This window comes from Schistocerca nitens, chromosome 3 (genome assembly GCF_023898315.1).
Source record: "Schistocerca nitens isolate TAMUIC-IGC-003100 chromosome 3, iqSchNite1.1, whole genome shotgun sequence".
In the NCBI taxonomy this organism is placed as follows: Eukaryota; Metazoa; Arthropoda; class Insecta; order Orthoptera; family Acrididae; genus Schistocerca; species Schistocerca nitens.
In genome coordinates this window covers 163474161-163493824 of record NC_064616.1, presented here as the reverse complement: position 1 = coordinate 163493824, position 19664 = coordinate 163474161, and the positions used below count along the sequence as shown (strand labels likewise).

At 43.2% G+C, this 19664-nt stretch overlaps 1 protein-coding gene across 1 annotated transcript in view; it reads right to left on the bottom strand.

Annotated features, from left to right (window-relative positions):
- Positions 1 to 19664, bottom strand: part of LOC126248102 (protein sickie) — a 687677-nt gene that overhangs the window by 317096 nt on the left and 350917 nt on the right. The window lies entirely within an intron of this gene.

Genomic DNA, 19664 nt, shown 5'->3' with positions numbered 1-19664 from the left:
GAAACATACGTTTTTCATATTAGGTACATTGTACTGCCACCTACTACTAGGTACTCCATATCAGCGAGCTCATTAGTCATTAGACATCGTGAGAGTGCAGAATGAGCCACCCCGCGAAGCTCACGGACTTCGAACGTGGTCAGGTGACGGGGTGTCACTTGTGTCATACCTCTGCACGCGAGATTTCCACACTCCTAAACATCCTTAGGTCCACTGTTTCCGATGTGACAGTAAAGTAGAAACGCGAAGGGATACGTACAGCACAAAAGCGTACAGGCCGACTTCATCTGTTGACTGAAAGAAACCGCCGACAGTTGAAGAGGGTCGTAATGTGTAATAGGCAGACATCTATCCAGACCATCACACAGGATTTCCAAACTGCATCAGGATTCACTGCAAGTACTATGACAGTTAGGCGGGAGTGAAATGGCTCTGAGCACTATGGGACTCAACTGCTGAGGTCATTAGTCCCCTAGAACTTAGAACTAGTTAAACCTAACTAACCTAAGGACATCACAAACATCCATGCCCGAGGCAGGATTCGAACCTGCGACCGTAGCCGTCTTGCGGTTCCAGACTGCAGCGCCTTTAACCGCACGGCCACTTCGGCCGGCAGTTAGGCGGGATGTGAGAAAACTTGGATTCCATGGTCGAGCGGCTGCTCAAAAGCTACACATCACGCCGGTAAATGCCAAACGACACCTCGCATGGTGTAAGGAGCATAAACATTGAACGATTGGACAGTGGAAAACCGTCGTGTGGAGTGACGAATCAAGGTACACAATGTGGCTATCCATGGCAGGGTGTGGGTATGGCGAATGCCCGTTGAACGTCGTCTGCCAACGTGTGTAGTGCCAACAGTAAAATTCGGAGGCGGTGGCGTTATGGTGTGGTCGTGTTTTTCATGGAGGGGGCTTGCACTCTTTGTTGTTTTGCGTGGCACTATCACAGCACAGACCTACACTGATGTTTTAAGCATCTTCTTGCTTCCCACTGATGAAGAGCAATTCGGGGATGGCTATTGCATCTTTCAACACGGTCGAGCACCTGTTCATAATATACGGCCTGTTGCGGAGTGGTTACACGACAGTGACATCCCTGTAATGGACTGGACTGCACAGAGTCCTTACCTGAATCCTATAGAATACCTTTGGGATGTTTTGGAACGCCGACTTCGTGCCAGGCCTTACCGACCGCCATCCATACCTCTCCTCAGTGCAGCGCTCCGTGAAGAATGGGCTGGCATTCCCCAAGAAACCTTCCAGCACCTGATTGAACGTATGCCTGCGAGAGTGGAAGCTGTCATGAAGGCTAAGGGTGGGCCAACACCATATTGAATTCCAGCATTACCGATAGAGGGCGCTACGAACTTGTAAGTAATTTTCAGCCAGGTGTCCGGATACTTTTGATCACATAGTGTACGTATCTACTGGCGCTTCATCTCCCTACTGGCGCTTCACTTTTCATTGAAATGCTGCAATCTATTCGAGTGCGGCGTTCTACTCGTAGGTAGAGCTCGTGTTGACTGTGTGTATGTTCACAAACAACGGCAGGGTAACCTTCCGATCGGTACAGGAACAGTCACAATAGCAACACACCTGCGCAGTATATCGGGATAATGCAGAACTTCCTTTGATGTGTGTAGAAAGACTTGACGAACGACCTGGCAAATAAAGTCATACGATGATTGGTATCTTCATTCATATTTGCATTGCACTGAAAATATCTGCACAACGGATTAAATGACGACGGTATAAGATGTGTGTTCTGTTTGGAAATAAACTTGTTCCATCTGCTGACGGTACTCTCTTCGCCATAGAACTTTCATTCAGTACTATGAGGTTCTGTTTCGGGTTTCATTTTCTGACATTGTTAGATGTACTTCAGCAATGATACACAGCAGTGTAGGTAAGTTCACTGATGAACATTCGGCCTATATGGACTTCACGTTTAGGTTCACTGAATGCCATGAAAGGGCGTGGTGAGCTGTTCTCGCAGCGATGGCAGTCAAATCACAGTACTTCAGCATTGGAGTGTTTTTGCATTACTCCATGTTTTGTGTTGTACGTTTTGCTGGTTGTATAGGGGGGAGGGGGGGCAAATAAAAGTGACCCGGACGAGTGGATACAATTGGACGTGAATGTGTGCGTACAACCACATCCCGTGACGCGCACACATGTACGCCTGCCACGTGATGTGCACCGCTTCACAGCGTAGTGAGGGTTGTGTCAGTGTGAGTAGAGCAGTGCAAAGTGGGCGATGGTACTCACAGTGGAGCAGCGGGTGCTCGTTGTAGAAAGTTACGTGACAACAAAGTCGTGAAAGATGTGGTCAGTTGTTTTCTGAGAAGTTTAATGATGTCAAAGTGCCAGCAAAGAGATCTATGTAACGCTTAGTCGGAAAATGGTGCTGGACAGGATCTGTTTTGAACAAGTCAAAAAACATTCAGAAACGTGACCGCACACTAGAAATTTGCCTGCTGCTCATCAGAAAATGCTTCAGAGTCCTACCAAATCGCCGGCCGCTGTGGCCGAGCGGTTCTAGGCGTTTCAATCTGGAACCGCGCGACTGTTACGGTCGCAGGTTCGAATCCTACCTCGAGCATGGATGTGTGTGATGTCCTTAGGTTAGTTAGGTTTAAGTAGTTCTAAGTTCTAGGGGACTGATGACCTCATATGTTAAGTCCCATAGTGCTCAGAGCCATTTGAACCATTTTGAACCTACCAAATCAATCCGACGCCTGTCGCAAGAGACCAGCATATGACATCGATCATGCAGACGAATACTCCACCTGGACCTGCACGTGCTCTCTTGCCGAGTGTTTTTTGTTCATGTATTAAAACCAGCAGATTCTCCTTAGCGCCTACAGTTTTGTGAGTGGCTGTTCACTGAGATAACAATGAACTCGACATGGATCTGCTCTTTATGACTGATGAAGCGTGGTTTCACCAGAGTGGTTATGTCAACCCTCAGAATCACAGGTTCTGGGCAGTGGAGAATCCGCTTAACTTCCACGAAACACCATTGCACGATTAGAAGGTTGGTATCTGGTGTGCAGTGTGTGCACGCCGCATTATTGGTCCCATCTTCTTCCATCAGACGCTGACTTCGGCGGGTTACATTGCCAACATTTTGAAATCATTTGTGGGAGCATTAAAGGAGGAGGAAAAGACCAACAGCTACTTCCAACAGGATGCTGCAACTGCCCATACATCCAGCCAAACTTAGCAGTACATTTACACAGTCTTCACGCCTGACAGAGTTTTCATCAGAGGTCAGTCTGGTCGGGGCCCTAGCTGGCCACCCTGATCACCAGCTCTGTCAGTGTGCGATTACTTTGTGTGGGGAGCCGTCAAGTCTACGGTGTATCGCAACAACCCTCAACAACTGCAGCACAACATTTCGAATGAGACTGTAGTAATTCCAGCAGTCCAGTTTCGATTCACCTTCAGCAACTTGCTGACGAGCGCCCAAAAGTGCCAAGAGATGAATGGTGGTCACTTTCAACATCTGCACTAGTCAGGTTGGTACTGTGTTTCCTTTCCTTCGTCCGCAGCTCGTGGTCGTGCGGTAACGTTCTCGCTTCCCGCGCCCGGGTTCCCGGGTTCGATTCCCGGCGGGGTCAGGGATTTTCTCTGCCTCGTGATGACTGGGTGTTGTGTCATGTCCTTAGGTTAGTTAGGTTTAAGTAGTTCTAAGTTCTAGTGGACTGATGACCATAGATGTTAAGTCCCATAGTGCTCAGAGCCATTTGAACCATTTTTTTTTCCTTTCCTTCGCTGTGTTTCTTTGTACCCTGGAACTCTGTTCTGCGGGCGACTTTTGTTTGCCCCACCCACTATTACATGCTTTATCACTGTAGTGAAGGTATTTTCACAGAAACGGAGGTAACCTGTCTAACAACCAGAATAAATCATAATTACATTATCACTCTGCAACGAATCACTGGAGACGACGAATCCCTTATACCAAACTGCTGATAAAAAGTCCTTGAAAAACCACCTTAATACTGTCGGTGGAGTGGGGTTCGCCCTGTATACAGTACATAGGTAATCTGCGGGTCAGTTATCTCATATACTGAACAAGTGATCATAGAACTTAAGATTTGTATTTTAGAGACCATGTCTACTAGACAATTTTTTTTGTTTTGGTCCATACTACCTCCTTCCAAAACATGGAAACCAAAGAACTTGCAGTGAAAGAGATTTGTTTCATAGTGTAGAAGATGAAGTGCTCACAGCTCTTTAAGGTATGCATTTTAGAGCCCATGTTTACTCGACCTTTTTGCTTCGAATAATCGTTCCTGTAATATTTCTGAGTATTGACCAGTCGTCATGGGGCACAATGTATACTTCTCTTAGGTTATTGTGCAACATGTTCAAGTATAACAAACTAAAACGGCCATTTCTGTGCCAGACTGAGAAATTTTCTGGTTGTCCTAATGTATTTGCCTGTATATGCATGGTGTCTGTTCTCTTTCCGATATGGTGAAATGAAATAAATTCTGGCATCGGTCGCAACTGTGCATTGAAATGAATTGAATAGCGACAAGTGAAAATTTGTGCTGACCAGGGACTCTAACTCGAAATTCCTGCTTTGCGAGGGCGGTCTCTTCAAGCGTTCGGCCATCCAAACACGCTTATATGCCAACTCAATTTCCCAACTACATAGCGCTCCATGTCCATCATACTCGTTGCTCGCCGCGTCACGCTGTATTCCAGCAAGTGTTCAGGACAGAAAGTGCATCCGCACTGAAATTATCCGACACCACATATATATCGTAATACACTGAAGCGACAAAGAACTGGTATAGGCATGCGTATTCAAATACAGAGTTATGTAAACAGGCAGAATATGGTGCTGCGGTCGACAACGCCTAAATAAGACAAATGTCTGGAGCAGTTGTTAGATCGGTTACTGCTGCTACAATAGCAGGTTATCAAGATTTACGTGAGTTTGAACCTGGTGTTACAGACGGCGCACGAGCGATGGGACACAGCATCTCCGAAGTAGCGGAGAAGTGGGCATTTTCCCGTATACCATTTCACGAGTGTACCGTGAATATCAGGAATCCGGTAAAACATCAAATCTACGACATCGCTGCGGCCGGAAACAGATACTGCAAGAACGGGACCAACGACGGCTGTAGAGAATCGTTCAACGTGACAGAAATGCAACCGTTCCGAAAATTGCTGCAGATTTCAATGCTGGGCCATCAACAAGTGTCAGAGCTCGAACCGTTCGACGAAACATCATCGATATGGGCTTTCGGAGCCGAAGGCCCACTCGTGTACCCTTGATGATTGCAAGACACAAAGCTTTACGCCTTGCCTGGGCCCCTCAATACCGACATTCGACTGTTGATCGCTGGAAAATATGTTGCATAGTCGGACGAGCTTATTTTCAAATTGCAACGAGCGGATGGACGTGTACGGGTGTAGAGACAACCTCATGAATCCATGGACCCTGCGTGTCAGCCGGGACTGTTCAAGCCGGTGGAGGCTCTATAATGGTGTGGGGCGTGTGCAGTTGGAGTGACAAGTGACATGGGACCCCTGAAACGTCTAGATACGACTCTGACAGGTGACACGTACGTAAACATCGTGTCTGATCACCTGCATCCATTCATGTCCAGTGTGAATTCCGATGGACTTGGCCAATTACAGCAGGACAGTGCGTCCAGAATTGCTACAGAGTGACTCCAGGAAGACTGTTAGTTTATACACTTCCGATGGCCACCAAACTTCTTAGACATAAACGTTATTGAGCATATCTGGGATGCCTTGCAACGTGCTGTTCAGAAGAGATCTCCACCCTCTCGTACTCTTACGGGTTTATGGACAGCCCTGCAGAATTCATCGTGTCAGTTCCCTCCAGCACTACTTCAGACTTTAATCGAGCCCATGCCGCGTCGTGTTGCGGCACTTCTGCGTGCTCGCGGAGGCTTTACACGATATTAGGCAGGTGTACCAGTTTCTTTGGCTCTTCAGTGTTCATACGCCTTGACGGCATTTCATGATATTTTCAGTGTGGATGCACTCTAGGTCCGGCCTCATTCTAAATGCTGCAAGCAGTGAGTATGGTGGACTACGTAAGTAGTGTGCGACAGGCTCGGAATTTGTGTCGGACGGAAAGCGTGCTCGGATTGCCGAAACCGTTAAGGCGACCACATGCGTAAAGCGGGAGGTCCCGGTTGGATTCCCGATCCGGCACAAATTTTCACCTGTCGCCAATGAATTCATTTCGATACCCAACCGCGCGGCCGCTATCAGAAATTACTTCATTTCTTCATCTAATGTATTCGGTGGTTTGTAGATATTTCCTATTTTTATATTTCCGATCTGAATCACCGCTACCATCACGGTTTCTTTGTCTGATTTCTCCTGGAGAATAGCTGAACATCCTTTAAGTTGTTGCGGACAAAGCTGGCAACTCCATATTAGGATGGTTAACTCGGGACACTAATTTATAGCCTGGGATGCGCCCTCGCTTCCACAGAGCGTTGTCACCTTCAGTATGAGTCTCTTGCAGCGCTAAGACGTCCGCCCTATTCTCTCTCAAAATTTTAGATAGTATTTCGCCCTTATTTCTGGACAGTCCCTCAACATTCAGTTGCAATATTCTGAGCACGTTTCCAGGTTGGCTCCGAACAGTGCCGTTTGTATAGGGTTTCATATTGTTCTTAATTTCGTAATCGCTGTTGGGATTATCTTTAAATCGCCTTCTGCGAGAGTTAGCCTAATTGTAAAGGACCAATCAGTTGCCCATGGAGCACCGGCAGTGATCAAGGCACATGAAGATGCATTCGAAGGCGAAAAAAGTGACTGTTCACGTGGAGGTCTCTCGCTTGAAATGGGAGTCCAAATGCTATCCACAGGATTCGACCAGGACGCAGAATGGAAACGTGAGTGGCAAGCTACAAGAACCCTTGTAGACAATCCAACAGTTCCAGTTCCAGGCTTCCACCAACCAAGGGAGGTGTGGGTGCAGTTAAACAGATATCGGACTGAAGAGGCTAGGTGCAAATACAACATGCACAATTGGGGCTTATCAAGTGACAGTGTGTGTGACTGTGGTGACACCCAAACAATGTGCCACATTGTGAATGACTGTCCAATCAGACGCTTCCCTGGTGGCATTGAGAAGCTCCATCAAGCATTCCACGAGGCACTCCGCTGGATCGAGTCCATCAACATCCGAGTGCACTCTGAGCCGTTTTAAAACTTGTGTACTATATATAATTTCACATGTTCATTTTTATATATATTTATTTGTTTTGCTAAATGTGTATTACTGTAATTGATGCATACGATAATAATAATCTAATGTATTTGTCTGAAATATCCGTATCATATCAATAGTATTCGCTAGCCGGTGGCGACTGAATCTGCCCAAGGCGGCGTGTCTACATCAAGAGGAAAAAAAGTATATCGTACAGAATGTTTTTTCCCGTCCTTAGAGTGTAACTGTGGGTGTTGCGTGGTCGCGTTAAATAAGAGTGGCAGCTGGGAAAGGAAGCGGAACTTGGGACAGTGCGCAGATTCAATGGGGGCTCCGGTGCCGGCAGCCTGCCTTCATTGCAGGATTTTGAGCGCCACACCGACAGCGACAACCGAGATGCAAATGCGACGGGGAGCGTCGTGCTTTTTAACAGCCGTGAAATAAGATTTCCCGCGACGTGCGTTTCGGGCGTTAGCGCTAAAAGCCGCCTTCCTGAAGAGCACAGGCCATTACGACGTCCGGGCGCAGCACGCGGCAAAAAAGGAAAAAAAAGTTGAGCGCGAGTGGGATACAGTTTGGTGACATAATATGCAGATTCATATCCCAGGCAGACTATGCTTCGTTCTTTTTATCTTTCAAAACTGTCAAGTGGAGCTTCGAAACAGAAAGCCATCACTTAACATTTGCGCGAAATGTAATAAAAAGGGGTCGACGGCTCTGTGTAAATAGCGGAGAGGCGGAACTGGTTCGATATTTGCCGTCTCGTCAACAGAGAAATTGTTGGGGGACTAAGATTTACTGTATCACTGGGAAAAGTTCGTTTGCGAACAGAAAAACCTGCATTCCTGCGAACATAAGTAGCGGTGTTAAAAGTCGCAAGCCATTACTTTCTGATGTGCAGCTGACGGGATATAAAAGACAGTACGAATTGGATCCTGGTTAAATTTTAACAGTTTTACGAACTTATTTATAAATGGTAAATACATGGAAGCTACAGTGCCAAAACTGGGGATTAGAGTTGATATTCCAACAATTCGTAGTCAAATCTTTGTTTCACCATTGCAAAACTATCTTCTTGAACAGGGCAGAACTATTTCTTGAATAGGTGCACTGTCGTGATGAAAGATGATTCTTATTTTTTCACTCTCAATCTCCACTCCCATATTTCATCAGTCCAGAAGACTCACGTAGTATTCACTAGTTGCTGATTTATTTATTACAAGATAATCAATAAAGAGTGTTTCTATTTCATTCTAGGAAACGATGGTGTTCATCTTCTTCCTGGTAGAGGAAATGGCCACTAGCCACTGATTGATTGTTTCTTGTTTCGTGCGCGTAGTGGCGGTCTCACTTTTCTTGCATAGTAAGAAATCGTCGAACAAAACTCGGTTACACGATTCTTTTTGAATCGACGGCAACACTACTGAGTAAGTCGTTTTTACCTTTGCTTTTGGTCAACAATGACCAAATGCAGAACCCATGTTACACAAAACTTTCTCATATTTAGTCGCACAGACTTTACACTACTCTCTCTTCTGACATGCTTGAGGCCACGTATTTCATACGACTTTAACAGCTAATACCACATTGTGTATATTCTTTGTTTTTACCCGTGGCTGCAGTTCTGTGAAGTGCTTCACGTGGATCATTTTCACCACAAGTACGACTGCATGTGAAATCAGCAATCCATTGGTTAATTATTGATAGTTAAGAAAGCGACATTTCATAAATTTCACCGATTTTTGACAAATTTCTGTTAAAGATAAACCATCCAAACCAGAGAATTTTATGCAATGGCACTCTAGTTCACCTATATGAGCGAAGTAAACATGGTAAGGCTACTGTAAAGAGCTGTGTAAACGAAAACTTTCCGCATAATAAGTAGCCACTTACTTATGTTATTATACAAGTACCAACTTAACAAAAACAAACATCCGAAGATACTAACGATAACTCCACGCCTAGCAGCATGATTGGCCCTCCGCGGGCTTATGCAGTATGAATGTATATGATATGGAAAATGAGTATTTTAGAGAACCTCACACACGGCGAGATGACACATTTCCATGGCAGGAATCCGGCTTATGTTCGCAGAGTTTGGTAATCGAAAGGATTTTGCACTATAAGGAAGCTTAGGCATATTACTCCACGTTCAGTTTGTAAGCACAGTTTCGGAACAATTACATCTGTTTCAGATTCATGTAACAAATACTCAGATGTGAGTTAGTCCCAACTGCAGACATAACAAGAATTTCATAATCAACTGCGCGTGCGTATTGGAGCAGACTTCCTTTGCCCATAGTTTGTCTCGACGTGTTGACCTCCCGATTAAACTGATTGGTAGCACCAGTAGTACCACGAAATGATGATTGGTGAAACGGTATAATCAAAGTAGTATAGAAAAATCAAATGCTATGACCAAAGTAAAAACTGGTGGCTCCTTTTCTGTATCAGGGAAATGTACTCCACTACTAATGGAAATTGAATCCACAAGAAAACTATGCAAAGTAGTACAACAGTAACGATAGTGACTATGTTAGTCTATAAGCAGCATGATGGTTTATTCCATTGCTGCTTGACAGAACAATTTTATATAAACCAGGATGAAACAAACTGTGGATGTTTTGCAGTATCGGGTCTTGTGACTAGGTTTTCGATTCACAGGACCATCATCAGACAATAAATAAATAAATAAATACGGCATTGCAAAACATTTATGGGTAGAGATATCATTCAGAACTAAAGCTATAGCGAAATAAAAATTGGCTACGAATATTACTGGCATATAACTGTACATAGGGTTATAACGGACTGTTTTAATTACCAAGGTGACAGATTACTAATAAAGGAATAAACAAAATCATTCTTTCAAAACTTAGATTCACAGCTCGACACTAGTGTAGCTTCGAAGATGTAGGCATACGTTACAAAAATAAAGCACAGCATAAATCCTTCCTGCCTTCCGGTAATGTATCGGCTTCGTTTGAGTCAATGAGCGTTTTGCCCACCTCTCCAGGGGAACGATTCATTGTCAGTCCTGTGAATTTGCGTAATTTGTCAGGACATAATTAATAAACTTCCTACCCAACATACGATGTGTCCATTCTGTAACGTCCTGATCTTTGGTAACAACGAAAGGACAGATCTGACATACATTAATGAAACAGGGGAGAAAATGGCTTTTGCAGACAAACTTGCCGGAAAAATTGGCGCAAGATTTTCATTTCTACTCAAGTAGTTCTCTTAAATCGAGGAATGTCTGTGTCATTGAAACAGATAGCAAAATATTTCGCACGCTCTTGGAACAGATTTTTAAATCCAAGTTTTATGTACAAAAGAAGCCGCTGCAAAGTAATCCAAATTTAACATATAAAATAGAATTATTATGTAATATATCTAATCCATTTACAACCATTTATATGCTTGTCCACATTACAACTACTGTTCTTAAATTTTGGTAGATACTCAAACTTCCCGACTATAAAATCTAGCCAACAATTGTCGAATTTCACATTCCATTGTGCAGTAATAAACAATAAATTACAGTTTCGTTTAAAGACAGCCCCTAGGAAACCTCAACAATGCTACGATAACTTACGAAACAGAGTGTCGTAAATTTTGTGTATTGAGGCTATAAATTATTTCCAATAATATGCCGCTCGGGATGCATGTGTTGCATCACTGTCAATACATGCGGGCTTGGTGCCGTGAATTGCAGTCAAGTGATTTCAAAAAACTATTCATCTATCTACGGAATGGATGTTAATGAGAAATAAGAATCTGAAATAAGTATACTGTTAGCTTCGGCATCTGTTCACGTAAGAGGGAGCTACAGTTCTTCGAGAAAGTAAAACATTTGAACTACGCCGTAGCCGCAGTCGCTTTACGCACACTTTCAGTTAATTAACGATGACAAATTCCAAAACTGTCACGAATTAATGATGCACACAAAACACTGCTACATAATTAATTTCATAGAACAGTTTTTGCTGGCTTTCTTTGGTAGTGCGTTATGCTGCGCGGCTTCTTCGCCAAGTCGCAGTTGACAAATGCAACCGCGCGCAGCGCCACCAGATGGTTCCGATTACACCACTAGATGGGAGCACTGACTAAATGGACTCCGCGCGGAGGAAACGATTGTTACATTTCAAACGCTACAGCTCTCTGCAAATTACTGCAATTAAATTCTTATCATCTAAGAAACTTAAATGTGTGCTTGTATAAGCTGTTGTCTGCTTGTCTTCGTATGTAATCATGTAATCTGCACTCTGAGTCAGAGGCAGAACGGTGGATTCACGAAACTCGCTTGCGCGGAAAACTGACTGCGTAAATATCACTCTCTGGCGGTCTGTGTATCATACTTTTCATACATACAAACACTGCGTGCATAGATTCGATCCAGATACGGATTAGCTTGCCTACTTCAGACTCAGCTACACTTCAGTTGCGTTCTACGTGCAGCTTCCATTGTTAACATTTCGAAATGTGCCTAAGGAATTCTTCAATTGTAATGCAAGGGGCGTCACTGCACTGTTGTTCTGTATTACACACCTTTCGCTTAATAAATGATAATTTTGACTAAATAATATTACATTCCGCGAAGATACGTAAAAAACTGAAGTTCCTGATTCTTGAAATATAAGAAATAGTAACATCAAAAGTGACAATAACTGCTTTAAAATGTATTGCTTTTCCTAAACTGAGAGTAATATATTTTACTGGGACTGCAGTGGACTCATATTATCCTTTAACCAAGAAGGGGAAGTAATCTTAGACATAAACGAGACACACCGATATATTTTTCAAGACATTAAAATCCTTTCCATGACACCTAAGTTAGGTGAAGAAACTTTGTGGTTGTGATTAACGAAATTAGTGATATGTGTGTAGTTTTTCGTAGTTCCAATCGTTTTGTTGCCGAAAGTAACAAAGTTTGATAGCAGAATTCAGTAATAAGTTAACATTTGATTTAATTATTGTGAAAAATCACCAAAAAACTTTCTCAGACTTGTCACATTACACCAAGTATCGATATGTGAGTGTGTTCCTATGGAATTCGTTTCATGTACATTCATAATCAGTCATTTCGCTCTCTTTTGCATGCATAAAGATGACAGAAATCCATTTCGCAACGAGCTACATCTTATGACAAATTCCACGTTATCTTGGACTATAGTGATAGCTGCACTTGGACTGAAGCAAGCTGAGGCAGGGGCCGTGGTCCTGATAGCGCTATGCAGAGTCATAGACTATAATGTTATGTTCTTCAATCTACTTTTCTACATACATACTCTGCAACCTACTGTATATAACGGGAGGCACCTTGTACAACTACTAGTCATTCCACTTCCTGTTCCACTCGTAAAATAGAGCGAGAGAAAAACGACAGTCTACTGGGTGTCTCTCCTATGACTCGTCTGTCGCATTTTCTCTATCGATTCAGCAGATATTTGCAATTTCTTTCCTTCAATGTGTAGCTGGAGTCAGCTTAAAGAAATACTTTTCATTATGTCTCTCATGCCATGTCCTGTATCCATGGACCGCCAGTGTTTTCCGGTACAAACAAAACTATTTTTAAATCGGTATTTTACGTGTTCACTAGACAAAGCGGGGCCAAATTAGTCTAATGCGATATTCTTTTTATCGATATGTATTAACAGGGACAGTGAAAACAGTAGAATAGCCAACTATTCCAGCAGCGACGATCAGTGCTGATGCATGGAGGTAGCAGTCAGTGTGTGACAGGGCGGTGCATTCGCTGCTTATTCTTCGTGTTTTAGTGTTCCTGTTAATACATGTTAATAAAACGAATAACGCAATAGACCGATTTGTGAACACGCTGTCGAATGGAGACGAAAAATTCCGATTTAAAAATAATTTTGTTTGTAATGGGAAACAAACTTATGTTTCTGCCGAGGCTGATGTCACATGAAAGACGTGACAAGCACTATTTGTTTGAGACGACTCCAGCTACAATTCGCAGAAACGAAAAAGAAAATATTTTTCCAAAGCCAAAGAGAAAATACACACTGTGTATGCTTCCAAATGCCGGCCGATGTGGCCGAGCGGTTCTAAGCGCTTCATTCTGGAACCGCGCGACCGCTACGGTCTCGGGTTCGAATCCTGCCTCGGGCATGGATGTATGTGATGTCCTTAGGTTAGTTAGGCTTAAATAGTTCTAAGTTCTTGGAGACTGATGACCTCAGATGTTAAGTCCCATAGTGCTCAGAGCCATTTGAATTTTTATGCTTCCAAATGGTTAAAATTGTTCTAAGCACTATGGGGCTTAACATCTGAGGTCATCAGTCCCATATACTTAGAACTACTTAAACCTAACTAACCTAAGGGCATCACACATCCATGCCCGAGGCAGGATTCGAACCTACGACCGTAGCAGCCGCGTGGTTAAGCGCCTAAAACCGCTCGGCCACAGCAGCCAGCGTGTATGCTTTCATAGGGACCCTAATTACTCTTATCTTGTCTTTGTGGTCCTTACGCTATATGAACGACGGTGTGCTGAAAAGTAATGCATCCAGTTTTTTATGTGAAAACTCTTAAAGCTTATTAAATAAACAAACGTTATCAACATTCTACATCTTCATTCTTCATATCTACGTATTTGCAGCGCTCTGCCGCTAGAAGGCGCTAAGTGTAGTGTGTAACATGGCGGTGTGTAAGGTAACTATGTCGTTGAGTGAGAAACAAAGTGCTGTATTCGAGTTTCGAATTCGAAGAGTTTGGTTCACATCCATCGATAATCCTCCATACAGTCCCAACTTGGCTCCGTTCGATTCTCATCTGTATCCAATACTTAAAGAACACCTTAGAGGACTTCACTTTGATAGTGATGAAGCAGTCCAAGCAGAAGTGGGATTGTGGCTCCATCAACGAAGTCAAACATTCTACAGTGACGGTATCAGCGAATTGGTCTCGTTGAGAGACATGTGTTCGTCGCTAGGGCGACTATGTTGAGAGATAAATATGTAGACATGAAGAATAAAGATGTAGAATGTTAATAAAGTTTGTTTTATTTAATAAGCTTAGAGCGTTTTCACATAAAAAATTCGGAGGCATTACTTTTCAGCACGACCTCGAGAACTGACGATTCCTTGGTGCCTCAGGATATGTCCCATCAATCAGTAACTTCTTTCTGTCGGTTTTAGCATAATTTTTTTCTCTCTAATTCGATTCAGAACCGGTACATTCCCATCAGCTGTTTGGTCTACCCATCTAATCTCCAGCGTTCTTCTGTAGCACCATATTTCGAAAGTGTCTTTTCTTTACTTCTATATACCGCAAGTTTCGCTCCCATACACAAAAATGGTTCAAATGGCTCTGAGCACTATGCGACTCAACATCTGAGGTCATTAGTCGCCTAGAACTTAGAACTAATTAAACCTAACTAACCTAAGGACATCACACACATCCATGCCCGAGGCAGGATTCGAACCTGCGACCGTAGCGGTCGCTCGGTTCCAGACTGTAGCGCCCAGAACCGCACGGCCACTCCAGCCGGCTCCCATACAGAGTTACACTTCAAACAAACACCTTCAGAAACATTTCTTAAAACTCAATTGATATTAGATTTTAACAAATTCCGCTTTTTCATAAAGGCTTTATTTGACATCCGCTCTACTTTTGCCATAGTCAGTTATTTTGCTGTACAGATAACAAAACTCTACTACGTTTAGTGTCTCATTTGCTTATATAATTCCCTCGGTACCGCCTGATTTGATTCGATTACATCCTTTTACCCTTATTTTAATTCTGTTGATGTTCATATTGCAACTTATTTTCGAACACTAACTATCCTGTCCAGCTGTTCTTCCAAGTCTTTTGCCGCGTCTGAGAACACTTCAATGTCATCGACAAACCTCACTCTCTAGAAGGTGCGTCTGAAATGTTCGGTGAATGATCGTAGAAAATAAAGGAAACAAGAGTTACAAACAAGAGTTACAAGCTGCTTCGCACTGCTGCATTTACTTGTTGATATTTCTAGTGATGCTCAACAAGAGGGGGCACTTGTCCATGATGAATAGTTTGAACAGTCACAGATGTGTACATGAGGTTCCTGTTCATGAAAAATATTTCTGTTGCAGCTAATGCGCACAAAATATTAATGTACACAACTATAACCTTCATTGGTTTTCAAAAATCACAATTACAGCCTTTACTGGTTTTCAAAAATCACCATTAGCTACAAGACACTTCTGACATGGGTTGTAAGGCTGTTGGGAACTGTCAGCGGTCGCTTACTGTCGAATCACTCGAAGCACCGTGGTAAAGCTGTGTTGGATATTCACATCATTGCAGGAGACGAGACCTGGCACTACCAAACCTGAAATGTCCGGATGCAGTATTACTAGTGTCCTGCTTGACAGAGTCAAGTCGTTTAAATATCTGGGCGTAACGTTGCAAAGCGATATGAGATGGAACGAGCATGGTTGGCCGGAGTGGCCGAGCGGTTCTAGGCGCTACAGTCTGGAACCGAGCGACCGCTACGGTCGCAGGTTCGAATCCTGTCTCGGGCATGGATGTGTGTGATGTCCTTAGGTTAGTTAGGTTTAAGTAGTTCTAAGTTCTAGGGGACTGATGAAAAAATGGTTCAAATGGCTCTGAGCACTATGGGACTCAACTGCTGAGGTCATAAGTCCCATAGAACTTAGAACTACTTAAACCTAACTAACCTAAGGACATCACACACATCCATGCCCGAGGCAGGATTCGAACCTGCGACCGTAGCGGTCGCGCGGTTCCAGACTGTAGCGCCAGAACCGCTCGGCCACCAGCGGCCGGCGGGGACTGATGACCTCAGAAGTTAAGTCCCATAGTGCTCAGAGCCATTTGAACCATTTTTGGAACGAGCATGTGAGAACTGTAGTAAGTAAGGCGAATGGTCGATTTCGGCTTATTGGGAAAGAGTGGTCCACGTGTAAAGGAGACCGCATATAGGACGCTGGTGCAATCTATTCTTGAGTACTGTTCGAGTGTTTGGGATCCTTACCATATCGGATTGAAAGAAGACATCGGATCAATTCAGAGGCGGGCTGCTAGATTTGTTACTGGTAGGTTCGGACAACACGTGTTACGGAGATGCTTCAGGAAATGGGAAGCCCTGGAGGGAAGGCGACGTTCTTTTCGTGAAACACTGCTGAGAAAATTTAGAGACCAGGCATTTTAAGGCTGACTCCAGAACGATTCTACTGCCGCCAACATACATTGCGCGTAAGTACCACGAAGATAAGATACGAGAGATTAGGGCTCATATAGAGGCATGTACACAGTCATTTTTCCCTCGCTCTATTTGCGTGTGGAGCAAGAAAGGGAATGACTAGTCGTGGTACAGGGTACCCTTCGCCACGCACCGTACCCTTGCTTGCGGAGTATCTGTGTAGATGTAGATACGATCCGAAGTTCAAGCGACAGTCAATGGCATGCTGTTCATCGTCTGCCCCGCCTCCCTCCGGTAGAAATTCCTGATTGATCAAGACGTTGCTGTCGGGAAAGGCGATCAGCATCGTCTTAATCCTGGATGTCAGCCGACATTTTTCGGGAGGCAGGAAAGACGATGAACTCCATGCGATTGACTGTCGCTTGGTCTCCGGATCGTATTGGTAGCACCAGTTCTCACCTCCTGTAATGATGCGGATATACAACAACGGTTGGCCACAGTGCTTCGACGGAATTCCACAAGATGCGTTCGATGACAGTTTCCAATCATTTTACAGCCAATGTCAGAGGTGTATTGTAGCTAAATAAGGTTACGTTGAGGGTCTGTAAAGGTATTTTTTTTAATTCTAATTTTCTTTATTTTCTAAGATCATTTCTGCTTTACGAACTTTAATTCCCCTTCCGAATAATCACATTTGTTTCCTGTACCACTTGTTCAATATACAGATTAAACAACATCGGAGATATCCATCTGATATATTGCGACAAAAATAATTGAAGAATTAAGTCGGTACGAGTGATACGTTAGGCTGCACTCGGTACCATCTCCTGTGATACTAACGCAGTAGAAACAGATAACTTGCAGGCGCTAAAGTGTTACTCTTCCCACAGCATACTGCCGTCAGGTTTAATGTTCCAGCGACATCGCGGTATGTATTCACTCGAGAAAATCACGAACCACATCCCTGGGACGCTGAATCTTCCTCCTCACATTAGATATTGCTCTTCTCTATATGGTAACGTCACCGATCAATCTGTATGACTCGTATTCCCATGGTGTCTTATTAACCTATATTCTCTAGCACTCAGAATAAATTAACTTTTAACTACGACGGTGGCGCAAGAGCAACAATATCCTAGAAAAATCACTCACGGACCATCTGAACTGATTCGAGTATTGAAGCTGTAAAAGCACATGACGCTGCCTTCATTAAATTAAAACTTCGTGCCCGCAACGTTGAACGACGGTTTTTATTTAACACTTTCAGACCTTCTGGCTATAATTGTGTTCATTAATATTTTGTGTGTATAAGCTGCAACAGAAATATTTTTCATGAACGGAAACCTCATGTACACATCTATGAACGATGTGGCGCACCGGCTGAGACGCTATACTCGTATTCCAGATAATCAGGTTCAAATCCTGATATGGATTTTCTTTATTTTCATTAATTCACTTTACTCGAATAATGCGTTCCTTCACCAAACCGAGCAGGCTGAAACTTGACTCCTTTAGAGATTGATCAGCATTCCAGCCCTGCTATTCCGATATATCCTTTCGCAGTTTCCCTAAACCACTTCAGGAGAATTCTAATATGGTTCCCTCTACAAGTCCACAGTCTACTCTTTTCCACATCGAACACAGCTAGTGTTTTATGTCGAATAATCTGATGTGGACTGGATACTCAGATAAATTTTCCTCCTCTCTCTCATGATAGGTACGTGGCGAGGTGGTGTCGTGGTTAGCACACAGGACTCGTGTCTGGGAGAACAAAGGCATGAATACCTGTTCTGCCATCCATATTTAGGTTTCCCGTCGTTTCCCAAAATCTCTTAAGGCAAATGCAGGGATGGTTTCTTTGAAAAAGATACAGCTGCCCTTCCTATGCCCCTATGAGAGTGAACCTCGAAGAAAAAAGGTGAACTAAGGAATGCGGGGTGTGGTGCTATAGGATGAAGCTGGAGGAACTGTCGATAGACACACTTACAAAACAAGAGCAGTTATCCATGTAACAATAGAACTGTTAAGCACCACTGCAAATAGAAGGGACACATGAATGAAAAAAATGGCTCTGAGCACTATGCGACTTAACTTCTGAGGTCATCAGTCGCGGGGGATTGTGGGGAGTGGAGTGATAATCGGAAACTCCAGTGCGCCCCTCACGTCAGTTAACTGCTTCAGTAGATCTTGTTCACTACTAATGTTAACGTTGGTGCTTGCATCAGAAGCCAATAGATGTCTCTGTTATGTCACAGACGTCTACAACGTCCTATTCTTCATAATGGAGGAACAAATCACTTCCACTGTTACGAGCTGTGTTTTTCCGTTTGTCACAGGAGGGATGGCAAAAGAGATATAAAAGAAATGACGATATTTCTCTATTTTCCATCATGTCAGACAGCAGGAGTGGAAATGTATGACGTCTGATTGAATTGCTGTCGTTAAGAGACATTGCGCAATCGTTAAAATACTGGACTCTCATTAGGATGGAACGGGGCCCAAATACCCATTGACCATTAAGATTTAATTTTTTTCTGTTTTCCCCGAAACTTTGAAGACGATGTAAGCATGCTTCCTTTGATTGGGACGACGCCAGTTTCCTTCACATTCTCGTTCGTTCCGAAGCTGTGCTCCTTCTCCAATGATTTCATCATCGACGCGACGTCAGCCTATAATCTGCTTTCTTGAGCTTCTATTTCGCATTCTTCTCATAAAGTGGATGGCGTCAAAAAGATTTTGCTTATTCATGTTCTCACAAATGCAGTGTCACCATGCGAAAGATTATTCAGAAGAGAACTACGCCACATGTGACTAACAGTCGGACAACAATTTTACCTTTTCAGACCTGATTTTTTTCTGGAGGAAGGAAAATTTTTCATTATGCTCTAATGCTATTAGGCGATTTTTAATGATTTGCACAAATATATGTACAAGTTTTCAATACATACTTTGTACATTTGGCTTCTCTTTACGGACTAAAATAAATAATTTTGAAATATTCACTGTTGTAATAAATAAACTGATAATTCAATAATTACCATGCCAAATAACAATAATAATATTCAATTATACAGTGTTGTATAATTAACCGACAACTTCTGTGAATTCTGGCGGTTGATATAGAGTGATGCTCAACAAGAGGGAGCGACATCTACTAAAAGGGACTTAATTATTTGTTTATTATAGCCCATTTTCTCGATTATGAGAATGGACCGTTACGTATAGACTTACATGTGCGTCACTTTTCATAATAATCAGTCGTCGTTTGTGT